The following is a 10,822-nucleotide window of genomic DNA, read 5'->3' on the forward strand; positions in this document are numbered from 1 at the left end:
AGGTGCTGACTTTCCGACGCTATTGCTGCAGAGAGAAAAACACATTCACTCAGGCAGAGGAGAACATTAGCTCCTCCTCTAAGTCGCCGCCAAACAGTCATGCTGAAAATCTAAGCTTGACAGAATTGGATTTCTCTATAATTTAGATGGAAAATATTGATGTTTAACCGTAAGCATTTTTTTTAGATTTTGATCAATTAATGTTCACAGCTGTGAGAAATGATGGGCAGGTCAGACAATTATTTAATGTCAGTAGACACAGATTCAAAAAGTGAAAGTTGTATAGATGGTTAAAACACAAATTGTCACCATCGCATGTCAATATATACAAAGACAAGAGTCTTAAGTCAACAAATCATACCTGCTTTTGCTAGTCATTTGGAACAAGCCTAATTCAGAAGAACAAATTGCTGGCTTTTGCCTCTAATAAATTCTCAAGCAGCCTTTGTCTTACTTTGCCCCTCTGCCAATTTCAGTTATTAACAATGGAAATATTTTTTGTAGGTTTGTGTGTCTGGTAAAATTGCCATTTACCAACAAAAATCTAATCCTCCCAAGGCTCTGACTATAAAGAATGTAGAGATTTTCATATCATGCTATGATCTGAGGCACGAAAGGGGGTAGGCCAGGTCTGGGATGGGGACAAACCTCTTATGGCTGTTGTGAATAAAGGCATCTGATGGGCAGTAGGAGGCGCTGGGCTGCTGGAAACCTCGCATCCTGCCATCCTGTTTATATTTAACTCCCAAGAGTTGGGTTGTTAAACGTTGTTTTTGCCGATTTCCAACAAGCCCATTTCTGTCCCACCACCCTCAATTTCCCCCGGTGGTTTCAAAGGGATAGAGAAGTCTTCACTGCTTCTGTTGTTGCTGTGCACTTTTAAACAGCTGTTGTGGCCCTAACCAAGAGGTGGCTGCATTTTGGTGACTGCTGCAAAGCATCCTGGGAGAGAGAAGAGCATATGCCTTGTTTTTTCCAGCTGTCACAGGATGGAGTTTTGAAGTTCAGCAGCAAAGAGCAAGCACCCAAACTGCAGACCATGGATTTAAAAATCAACAGACACATCTTTAGAAAGACAGTAAATGTAAGACCCACGCATATGTCATTGCATTCTTCTGCCTCTCTCCTCTCCTCCTCCACCTCCCCAAAACATCTGGGTTGTTCATAGGATCTCAGCCAGACACTGAGCAAGTGAAATTCCTTAGAGGTTAGTGTAGAACTAGATTGGGTAACCCCCCCGCTGGCTCATTGCCTTCCAGATGTTCCTGCAATGAGCTGAACTGGCTCAGCAGCCCCCGCCCTCTCCGGGACAGCCCCCAACAAGCTGGAGTTAGCTAAAGCTCGGGGGGCCTGGGCAGGCGAGGATAGGAGCATGAATAACCAGCAAGTTCAGTCCTGCACATGGGACCACATGCATTTCTGAGATGCTCCAAACACAGCATTAGACCTTCGCTGCAGGCCCAGGGCAGGAGAGGGAGGCAACACTTGGCCAAGCACGAACAACTGGCACAGCTGCAGCAGGGGCACAGGGCTGGTTATGGAGGTGGCACGGTCCTGCCTCCTTTTAGGGGTTGGATTTGGGCCAAGGTTAACCAGGTAGGGCTCACACTGGGTCCTCTGAACCTTTCCTTCCACTACTGGGGCTCCCACTGGCCGGAGGGATGCTGGGATCCTTGCCCACTTCCGCTAAACTTCCAGCTCTGGCTGTGCTGGGGTGACTCTCACATGGTAATTCCCTCCAGACACACCCAGCCCAGAAACCATATGAGTCACCGGGCTGCCGTGATGCATTTCTTTCAGGGTGGATTTGATTTAAATCACTAGTCAGGAAGACTCGATTTAATCATGGTTTTCTACATAAAAGTGCATTCTTGTTGGTTATAATCTTAATACATATTCTTCACAACTTAGAGATAGATGTAGGCTTCATTTTTAGAAGGTACACACTATACATTTGTAAGTGACTTATTTTGAAAACTTTTCAGATGAGTTTTACAGCTATATCAGAAAATGAATGATTGTTTGGTTATTTCATTTACCAAAGGTAACTGAAGCAGATATTTATGAAGTCATTGGGAGGTGAACTATCTCCAATTCAACAGGTTAATCATTAATATTTGGAGGATTTTCTTGCCATGCTATATTAGGAGGAGAACATCACCAGACAGACATTTAAATTGTTTTATTTAACTAAAACAACGTTATGTATTCTGGATTTTTTTTCTCCAACAGCAAACATATAATATTTTAATAAAACAAGCATATGAATGTTTGAATTTAGTTAAACATTCCAGTTTTTTAAAATCAGGTTTGTTTTTGTTAGAATTGTAAAAATAAAACAAAAATTAAATCTACTATGTCAGCCAGGTCAACATGAGAAACTCAAAATATTGGCTTCTGCAGCTAACTCGGTCACCTTCACCTTTATTTTCCTGTTTGTTCATAATCTGGAAAAGAAAAACAAGCTTTCCTGCTTTTTCAGGTGCCAAACGATTTCTCAATTTGGAATGAATTAGTCCAAAGGAAGAAAATGTGCTTTCTACACTGGCAGAAGAAGTTATTGCTGTTAAAAGTGAGATTATCACTTCAACAGTCTCTGAATCCAAGTGCTTAAGTGATTTCCACCAGTTTACTGGTGTGACTTTCTTTAAAAATAATCAGCAAACATTTCTTAAATGGTTCTTATTCCCAAACTGGGTCTCTTTTACAGTCTGCTGCCATTATAGGTTTGCTCTTCTAGTGAGAAAATGGTATGGTAGATCTCAAATCAATGAAGGCTACACTCAGAAAGACCTCCTGACTTCTGGAATTTGCTGTTCAAAACAGTTTCACTTTTGTTTCTACTGCCTGTCCCTCCCGTCTCACATTTATCTCCAGACTTCTTCTCCTTGTCCAGATCTCTTCCGCCCCCAACAATCTTCTATTCATTGAACTTTTTGAAACTTTGCACTTTTGTAGAGAGGTAAGGGACTGACGCTGTGTACACAAATTTGCAGAGGGACAATAGGGTTGAGGTCTGTTATTTCTCACCTCCATATATTAATTTATTTATTTTAAAAAGTTTTTGCTGTTAACAAGCATGTTATCTCTGGAGACACAAATCCACAGTTTGAGAACTGCAAAACTAAGCATCTCTGATGGTATCTTCTAGACTGAGCACTGAGTCCCAGTGCGTAGATAGAAAGATTAACCTAAATTATCTATACAGAAGCCCCTGAAACCCCGTAAAATTGGGTCCCTAATCCATGAACTATTGGAATTTATTTACAAAATTTTTCTTACAGATTACATGAATATATTGTCTCATACTATAGAATTTATAATCCCTATTCCATGATGAGATATCTTTGAGCCAAAATGTATCTATCTTTAGATAGCTTTTTTCCTCAAACAGCATTTTATCCAAAAAATCCGATTTAAATAAAAAAAAAATCAGATTTTTATCCACCCTGATTTCTTTGCCTGGCTCTGCTTCCTCTGCACCTTCCCCACCCGCTGTCCCCATCAGGTAGCTGAGTCTCAGGGTGTCCCTACAGCAGGCTAGGCCCTGCGAGAGCACAGCTCAGCAGGTGACTTAGTGCTGGCTCAGACAATAGCAGGAAGGACCAAATTCCTGGTTCCCAGAATCCTGCCAATGCCCTCCTGGCCCCCTTCCCTTCCCTCCCCCAAACCCTGCCAATGTCCTCCTGGCCCCCTTCCCTCCCCACCCTCCCCCAAACCCTGCCAATGCCCTCCCGGCCCCCTTCCCTCCCCACCCTCCCCCAAACCCTGCCAATGCCCTCCCGGCCCCCTTCCCTCCCCACCCTCCCCCAAACCCTGCCAATGCCCTCCCGGCCCCCTTCCCTCCCCACCCTCCCCCAAACCCTGCCAATGCCCTCCCGGCCCCCTTCCCTCCCCACCCTCCCCCAAACCCTGCCAATGCCCTCCCGGCCCCCTTCCCTGCCCCATCCCCTGCCAATGCCCTCCCGGCCCTTACAGGCCCTTCCCTGCTAATGCCCTCCCGGCCCCTCCCCACCCCCTGCCAATGCCCTCCCGGCCCCCTCCTCACCCTACCTCAAACCCTGCCAATGCCCTCCCGGCCCCCTTCCCTTCCCTCCCCACCCCAAACCCTGCCAATGCCCTCCCGGCCCCCTTCCCTTCCCTCCCCACCCCAAACCCTGCCAATGCCCTCCCGGCCCCCTTCCCTGCCCCATCCCCTGCCAATGCCCTCCCTGCCCCATCCCCTGCCAATGCCCTCCCGGCCCTTACAGGCCCTTCCCTGCTAATGCCCTCCCGGCCCCTCCCCACCCCCTGCCAATGCCCTCCCGGCCCCCTCCTCACCCTCCCCCAAACCCTGCCAATGACCTCCCGGCCCCCTTCCCTTCCCTCCCCACCCCAAACCCTGCCAATGCCCTCCCGGCCCCCTCCCACCCAAACCCTGCCAATGCCCTCCCGGCCCCCTCCCCTCCCCAAACCCCACCAATGCCCTCCCGGCCCCCTTCCCTTCCCTCCCCACCCCAAACCCTGCCAATGCCCTCCCGGCCCCCTTCCCTGCCCCATCCCCTGCCAATGCCCTCCCTGCCCCATCCCCTGCCAATGCCCTCCCGGCCCTTACAGGCCCTTCCCTGCTAATGCCCTCCCGGCCCCTCCCCACCCCCTGCCAATGCCCTCCCGGCCCCCTCCTCACCCTACCCCAAACCCTGCCAATGCCCTCCCGGCCCCCTTCCCTTCCCTCCCCACCCCAAACCCTGCCAATGCCCTCCCGGCCCCCTCCCACCCAAACCCTGCCAATGCCCTCCCGGCCCCCTCCCCTCCCCAAACCCCACCAATGCCCTCCCGGCCCCCTTCCCTTCCCTCCCCACCCCAAACCCTGCCAATGCCCTCCCGGCCCCCTTCCCTGCCCCATCCCCTGCCAATGCCCTCCCTGCCCCATCCCCTGCCAATGCCCTCCCGGCCCTTACAGGCCCTTCCCTGCTAATGCCCTCCCGGCCCCTCCCCACCCCCTGCCAATGCCCTCCCGGCCCCCTCCTCACCCTACCCCAAACCCTGCCAATGCCCTCCCGGCCCCCTTCCCTTCCCTCCCCACCCCAAACCCTGCCAATGCCCTCCCGGCGCCCTTCCCTCCCCACCCTCCCCCAAACCCTGCCAATGCCCTCCCGGCCCCCTTCCCTGCCCCATCCCCTGCCAATGCCCTCCCGGCCCCCTTCCCTGCCCCATCCCCTGCCAATGCCCTCCCGGCCCTTACAGGCCCTTCCCTGCTAATGCCCTCCCGGCCCCTCCCCACCCCCTGCCAATGCCCTCCCGGCCCCCTCCTCACCCTACCTCAAACCCTGCCAATGCCCTCCCGGCCCCCTTCCCTTCCCTCCCCACCCCAAACCCTGCCAATGCCCTCCCGGCCCCCTTCCCTTCCCTCCCCACCCCAAACCCTGCCAATGCCCTCCCGGCCCCCTTCCCTGCCCCATCCCCTGCCAATGCCCTCCCTGCCCCATCCCCTGCCAATGCCCTCCCGGCCCTTACAGGCCCTTCCCTGCTAATGCCCTCCCGGCCCCTCCCCACCCCCTGCCAATGCCCTCCCGGCCCCCTCCTCACCCTCCCCCAAACCCTGCCAATGACCTCCCGGCCCCCTTCCCTTCCCTCCCCACCCCAAACCCTGCCAATGCCCTCCCGGCCCCCTCCCACCCAAACCCTGCCAATGCCCTCCCGGCCCCCTCCCCTCCCCAAACCCCACCAATGCCCTCCCGGCCCCCTTCCCTTCCCTCCCCACCCCAAACCCTGCCAATGCCCTCCCGGCCCCCTTCCCTGCCCCATCCCCTGCCAATGCCCTCCCTGCCCCATCCCCTGCCAATGCCCTCCCGGCCCTTACAGGCCCTTCCCTGCTAATGCCCTCCCGGCCCCTCCCCACCCCCTGCCAATGCCCTCCCGGCCCCCTCCTCACCCTACCCCAAACCCTGCCAATGCCCTCCCGGCCCCCTTCCCTTCCCTCCCCACCCCAAACCCTGCCAATGCCCTCCCGGCGCCCTTCCCTCCCCACCCTCCCCCAAACCCTGCCAATGCCCTCCCGGCCCCCTTCCCTGCCCCATCCCCTGCCAATGCCCTCCCGGCCCCCTTCCCTGCCCCATCCCCTGCCAATGCCCTCCCGGCCCTTACAGGCCCTTCCCTGCGAATGCCCTCCCAGCCCCTCCCCACCCCCTGCCAATGCCCTCCCGGCCCCCTTCCCTCCCCACCCTCCCCCAAACCCTGCCAATGCCCTCCCGGCCCCCTCCCCTCCCCAAACCCCACCAATGCCCTCCCGGCCCCCTTCCCTTCCCTCCCCTCCCCAAACCCCACCAATGCCCTCCCGGCCCCCTTCCCTTCCCTCCCCACCCCAAACCCTGCCAATGCCCTCCCGGCCCCCTTCCCTGCCCCATCCCCTGCCAATGCCCTCCCTGCCCCATCCCCTGCCAATGCCCTCCCGGCCCTTACAGGCCCTTCCCTGCTAATGCCCTCCCGGCCCCTCCCCACCCCCTGCCAATGCCCTCCCGGCCCCCTCCTCACCCTACCCCAAACCCTGCCAATGCCCTCCCGGCCCCCTTCCCTTCCCTCCCCACCCCAAACCCTGCCAATGCCCTCCCGGCGCCCTTCCCTCCCCACCCTCCCCCAAACCCTGCCAATGCCCTCCCGGCCCCCTTCCCTGCCCCATCCCCTGCCAATGCCCTCCCGGCCCCATTCCCTGCCCCATCCCCTGCCAATGCCCTCCCGGCCCTTACAGGCCCTTCCCTGCGAATGCCCTCCCAGCCCCTCCCCACCCCCTGCCAATGCCCTCCCGGCCCCCTTCCCTCCCCACCCTCCCCCAAACCCTGCCAATGCCCTCCCGGCCCCCTTCCCTCCCCTCCCTCCCCCATACCCTGCCAATGCCCTCCCGGCCCCCTTCCCCAAACCCCGCCAATGCCCTCCCGGCCCCCTCCCCTCCCCAAACCCTGCCAATGCCCTCCCGGCCCCCTTCCCTCCCCTCCCTCCCCCATACCCTGCCAATGCCCTCCCGGCCCCCTTCCCCAAACCCCGCCAATGCCCTCCCGGCCCCCTCCCCTCCCCAAACCCTGCCAATGCCCTCCCGGCCCCCTTCCCTCCCCACCCTCCCCCAAACCCTGCCAATGCCCTCCCAGCCCCCTCCCCTCCCCAAACCCCGCCAATGCCCTCCCGGCCCCTTTCCCTTCCCTCCCCACCCCAAACCCTGCCAATGCCCTCCCGGCCCCCTTCCCTCCCCACCCTCCCCCAAACCCTGCCAATGCCCTCCCGGCCCCCTTCCCTGCCCCACCCCCTGCCAATGCCCTCCCGGCCCCCTTCCCTCCCCTCCCCAAACCCTGCCAATGCCCTCCCAGCCCCCTTCCCTCCCCTCCCCAAACCCTGCCAATGCCCTCCCAGCCCCCTTCCCTCCCCTCCCTCCCCCAAACCCTGCCAATGCCCTCCCGGCCCCCTTCCCTCCCCACCCTCCCCCAAACCCTGCCAATGCCCTCCCGGCCCCCTTCCCTCCCCACCCTCCCCCAAACCCTGCCAATGCCCTCCCGGCCCCCTTCCCTCCCCACCCTCCCCCAAACCCTGCCAATGCCCTCCCGGCCCCCTTCCCTCCCCACCCTCCCCAAACCCTGCCAATGCCCTCCCGGCCCCCTTCCCTTCCCTCCCCACCCCAAACCCTGCCAATGCCCTCCCGGCCCCCTCCCACCCAAACCCTGCCAATGCCCTCCCGGCCCCCTCCCCTCCCCAAACCCCACCAATGCCCTCCCGGCCCCCTTCCCTTCCCTCCCCACCCCAAACCCTGCCAATGCCCTCCCGGCCCCCTTCCCTCCCCTCCCTCCCCCATACCCTGCCAATGCCCTCCCGGCCCCCTTCCCCAAACCCCGCCAATGCCCTCCCGGCCCCCTCCCCTCCCCCATACCCTGCCAATGCCCTCCCGGCCCCCTTCCCCAAACCCCGCCAATGCCCTCCCGGCCCCCTCCCCTCCCCAAACCCTGCCAATGCCCTCCCGGCCCCCTTCCCTCCCCTCCCTCCCCCATACCCTGCCAATGCCCTCCCGGCCCCCTTCCCCAAACCCCGCCAATGCCCTCCCGGCCCCCTCCCCTCCCCAAACCCTGCCAATGCCCTCCCGGCCCCCTTCCCTCCCCACCCTCCCCCAAACCCTGCCAATGCCCTCCCAGCCCCCTCCCCTCCCCAAACCCCGCCAATGCCCTCCCGGCCCCTTTCCCTTCCCTCCCCACCCCAAACCCTGCCAATGCCCTCCCGGCCCCCTTCCCTCCCCACCCTCCCCCAAACCCTGCCAATGCCCTCCCGGCCCCCTTCCCTGCCCCACCCCCTGCCAATGCCCTCCCGGCCCCCTTCCCTCCCCTCCCCAAACCCTGCCAATGCCCTCCCAGCCCCCTTCCCTCCCCTCCCCAAACCCTGCCAATGCCCTCCCAGCCCCCTTCCCTCCCCTCCCTCCCCCAAACCCTGCCAATGCCCTCCCGGCCCCCTTCCCTCCCCACCCTCCCCCAAACCCTGCCAATGCCCTCCCGGCCCCCTTCCCTCCCCACCCTCCCCCAAACCCTGCCAATGCCCTCCCGGCCCCCTTCCCTCCCCACCCTCCCCCAAACCCTGCCAATGCCCTCCCGGCCCCCTTCCCTCCCCACCCTCCCCAAACCCTGCCAATGCCCTCCCGGCCCCCTTCCCTCCCCACCCTCCCCCAAACCCTGCCAATGCCCTCCCAGCCCCCTTCCCTCCCCTCCCTCCCCCAAACCCTGCCAATGCCCTCCAGCCCCCTTCCCTCCCCCAAACCCTGCCAATGCCCTCCCGGCCCCCTTCCCTCCCCACCCTCCCCCAAACCCTGCCAATGCCCTCCCGGCCCCCTTCCCTCCCCTCCCTCCCCCAAACCCTGCCAATGCCCTCCCAGCCCCCTTCCCTTCCCTCCCCACCCCAAACCCTGCCAATGCCCTCCCGGCCTCCTCCCCCAAACCCCGCCAATGCCCTCCCGGCCCCCTTCCCTCCCCACCCCAAACCCTGCCAATGCCCTCCCGGCCCCCTTCCCTCCCCACCCTCCCCCAAACCCTGCCAATGCCCTCCCGGCCCCCTTCCCTGCCCCACCCCCTGCCAATGCCCTCCCGGCCCCCTTCCCTTCCCTCCCCACCCCAAACCCTGCCAATGCCCTCCCGGCCCCCTTCCCTTCCCTCCCCACCCCAAACCCTGCCAATGCCCTCCCGGCCCCCTTCCCTGCCCCATCCCCTGCCAATGCCCTCCCTGCCCCATCCCCTGCCAATGCCCTCCCGGCCCTTACAGGCCCTTCCCTGCTAATGCCCTCCCGGCCCCTCCCCACCCCCTGCCAATGCCCTCCCGGCCCCCTCCTCACCCTCCCCCAAACCCTGCCAATGACCTCCCGGCCCCCTTCCCTTCCCTCCCCACCCCAAACCCTGCCAATGCCCTCCCGGCCCCCTCCCACCCAAACCCTGCCAATGCCCTCCCGGCCCCCTCCCCTCCCCAAACCCCACCAATGCCCTCCCGGCCCCCTTCCCTTCCCACCCCAAACCCTGCCAATGCCCTCCCGGCCCCCTTCCCTGCCCCATCCCCTGCCAATGCCCTCCCTGCCCCATCCCCTGCCAATGCCCTCCCGGCCCTTACAGGCCCTTCCCTGCTAATGCCCTCCCGGCCCCTCCCCACCCCCTGCCAATGCCCTCCCGGCCCCCTCCTCACCCTACCCCAAACCCTGCCAATGCCCTCCCGGCCCCCTTCCCTTCCCTCCCCACCCCAAACCATGCCAATGCCCTCCCGGCGCCCTTCCCTCCCCACCCTCCCCCAAACCCTGCCAATGCCCTCCCGGCCCCCTTCCCTGCCCCATCCCCTGCCAATGCCCTCCCGGCCCCCTTCCCTGCCCCATCCCCTGCCAATGCCCTCCCGGCCCTTACAGGCCCTTCCCTGCGAATGCCCTCCCAGCCCCTCCCCACCCCCTGCCAATGCCCTCCCGGCCCCCTTCCCTCCCCACCCTCCCCCAAACCCTGCCAATGCCCTCCCGGCCCCCTTCCCTCCCCTCCCTCCCCCATACCCTGCCAATGCCCTCCCGGCCCCCTTCCCCAAACCCCGCCAATGCCCTCCCGGCCCCCTCCCCTCCCCAAACCCTGCCAATGCCCTCCCGGCCCCCTTCCCTCCCCTCCCTCCCCCATACCCTGCCAATGCCCTCCCGGCCCCCTTCCCCAAACCCCGCCAATGCCCTCCCGGCCCCCTCCCCTCCCCAAACCCTGCCAATGCCCTCCCGGCCCCCTTCCCTCCCCACCCTCCCCCAAACCCTGCCAATGCCCTCCCAGCCCCCTCCCCTCCCCAAACCCCGCCAATGCCCTCCCGGCCCCTTTCCCTTCCCTCCCCACCCCAAACCCTGCCAATGCCCTCCCGGCCCCCTTCCCTCCCCACCCTCCCCCAAACCCTGCCAATGCCCTCCCGGCCCCCTTCCCTGCCCCACCCCCTGCCAATGCCCTCCCGGCCCCCTTCCCTCCCCTCCCCAAACCCTGCCAATGCCCTCCCAGCCCCCTTCCCTCCCCTCCCCAAACCCTGCCAATGCCCTCCCAGCCCCCTTCCCTCCCCTCCCTCCCCAAACCCTGCCAATGCCCTCCCGGCCCCCTTCCCTCCCCACCCTCCCCCAAACCCTGCCAATGCCCTCCCGGCCCCCTTCCCTCCCCACCCTCCCCCAAACCCTGCCAATGCCCTCCCGGCCCCCTTCCCTCCCCACCCTCCCCCAAACCCTGCCAATGCCCTCCCGGCCCCCTTCCCTCCCCACCCTCCCCCAAACCCTGCCAATGCCCTCCCGGGCCCCCTTCCCTCCCCACCCTCCCCAAACCCTGCCAATGCCCTA

At 61.8% G+C, this 10,822-nt stretch overlaps 1 long non-coding RNA gene across 1 annotated transcript in view; it reads right to left on the reverse strand.

Moving 5' to 3' along the window:
- Window positions 1-247: 247 nt before the first annotated feature.
- Window positions 248-10,822, reverse strand: part of LOC128828126 (uncharacterized) — a 32,751-nt gene continuing 22,176 nt past the window's right edge. The window contains exon 3 of the long non-coding RNA XR_008443162.1: window positions 248-1,030. This is a non-coding gene — a long non-coding RNA (uncharacterized LOC128828126). The remainder of the gene's footprint in view (window positions 1,031-10,822) is intronic.

Source organism: Malaclemys terrapin, chromosome 23 (assembly GCF_027887155.1).
Source record: "Malaclemys terrapin pileata isolate rMalTer1 chromosome 23, rMalTer1.hap1, whole genome shotgun sequence".
NCBI lineage: Eukaryota > Metazoa > Chordata > Testudines > Emydidae > Malaclemys > Malaclemys terrapin.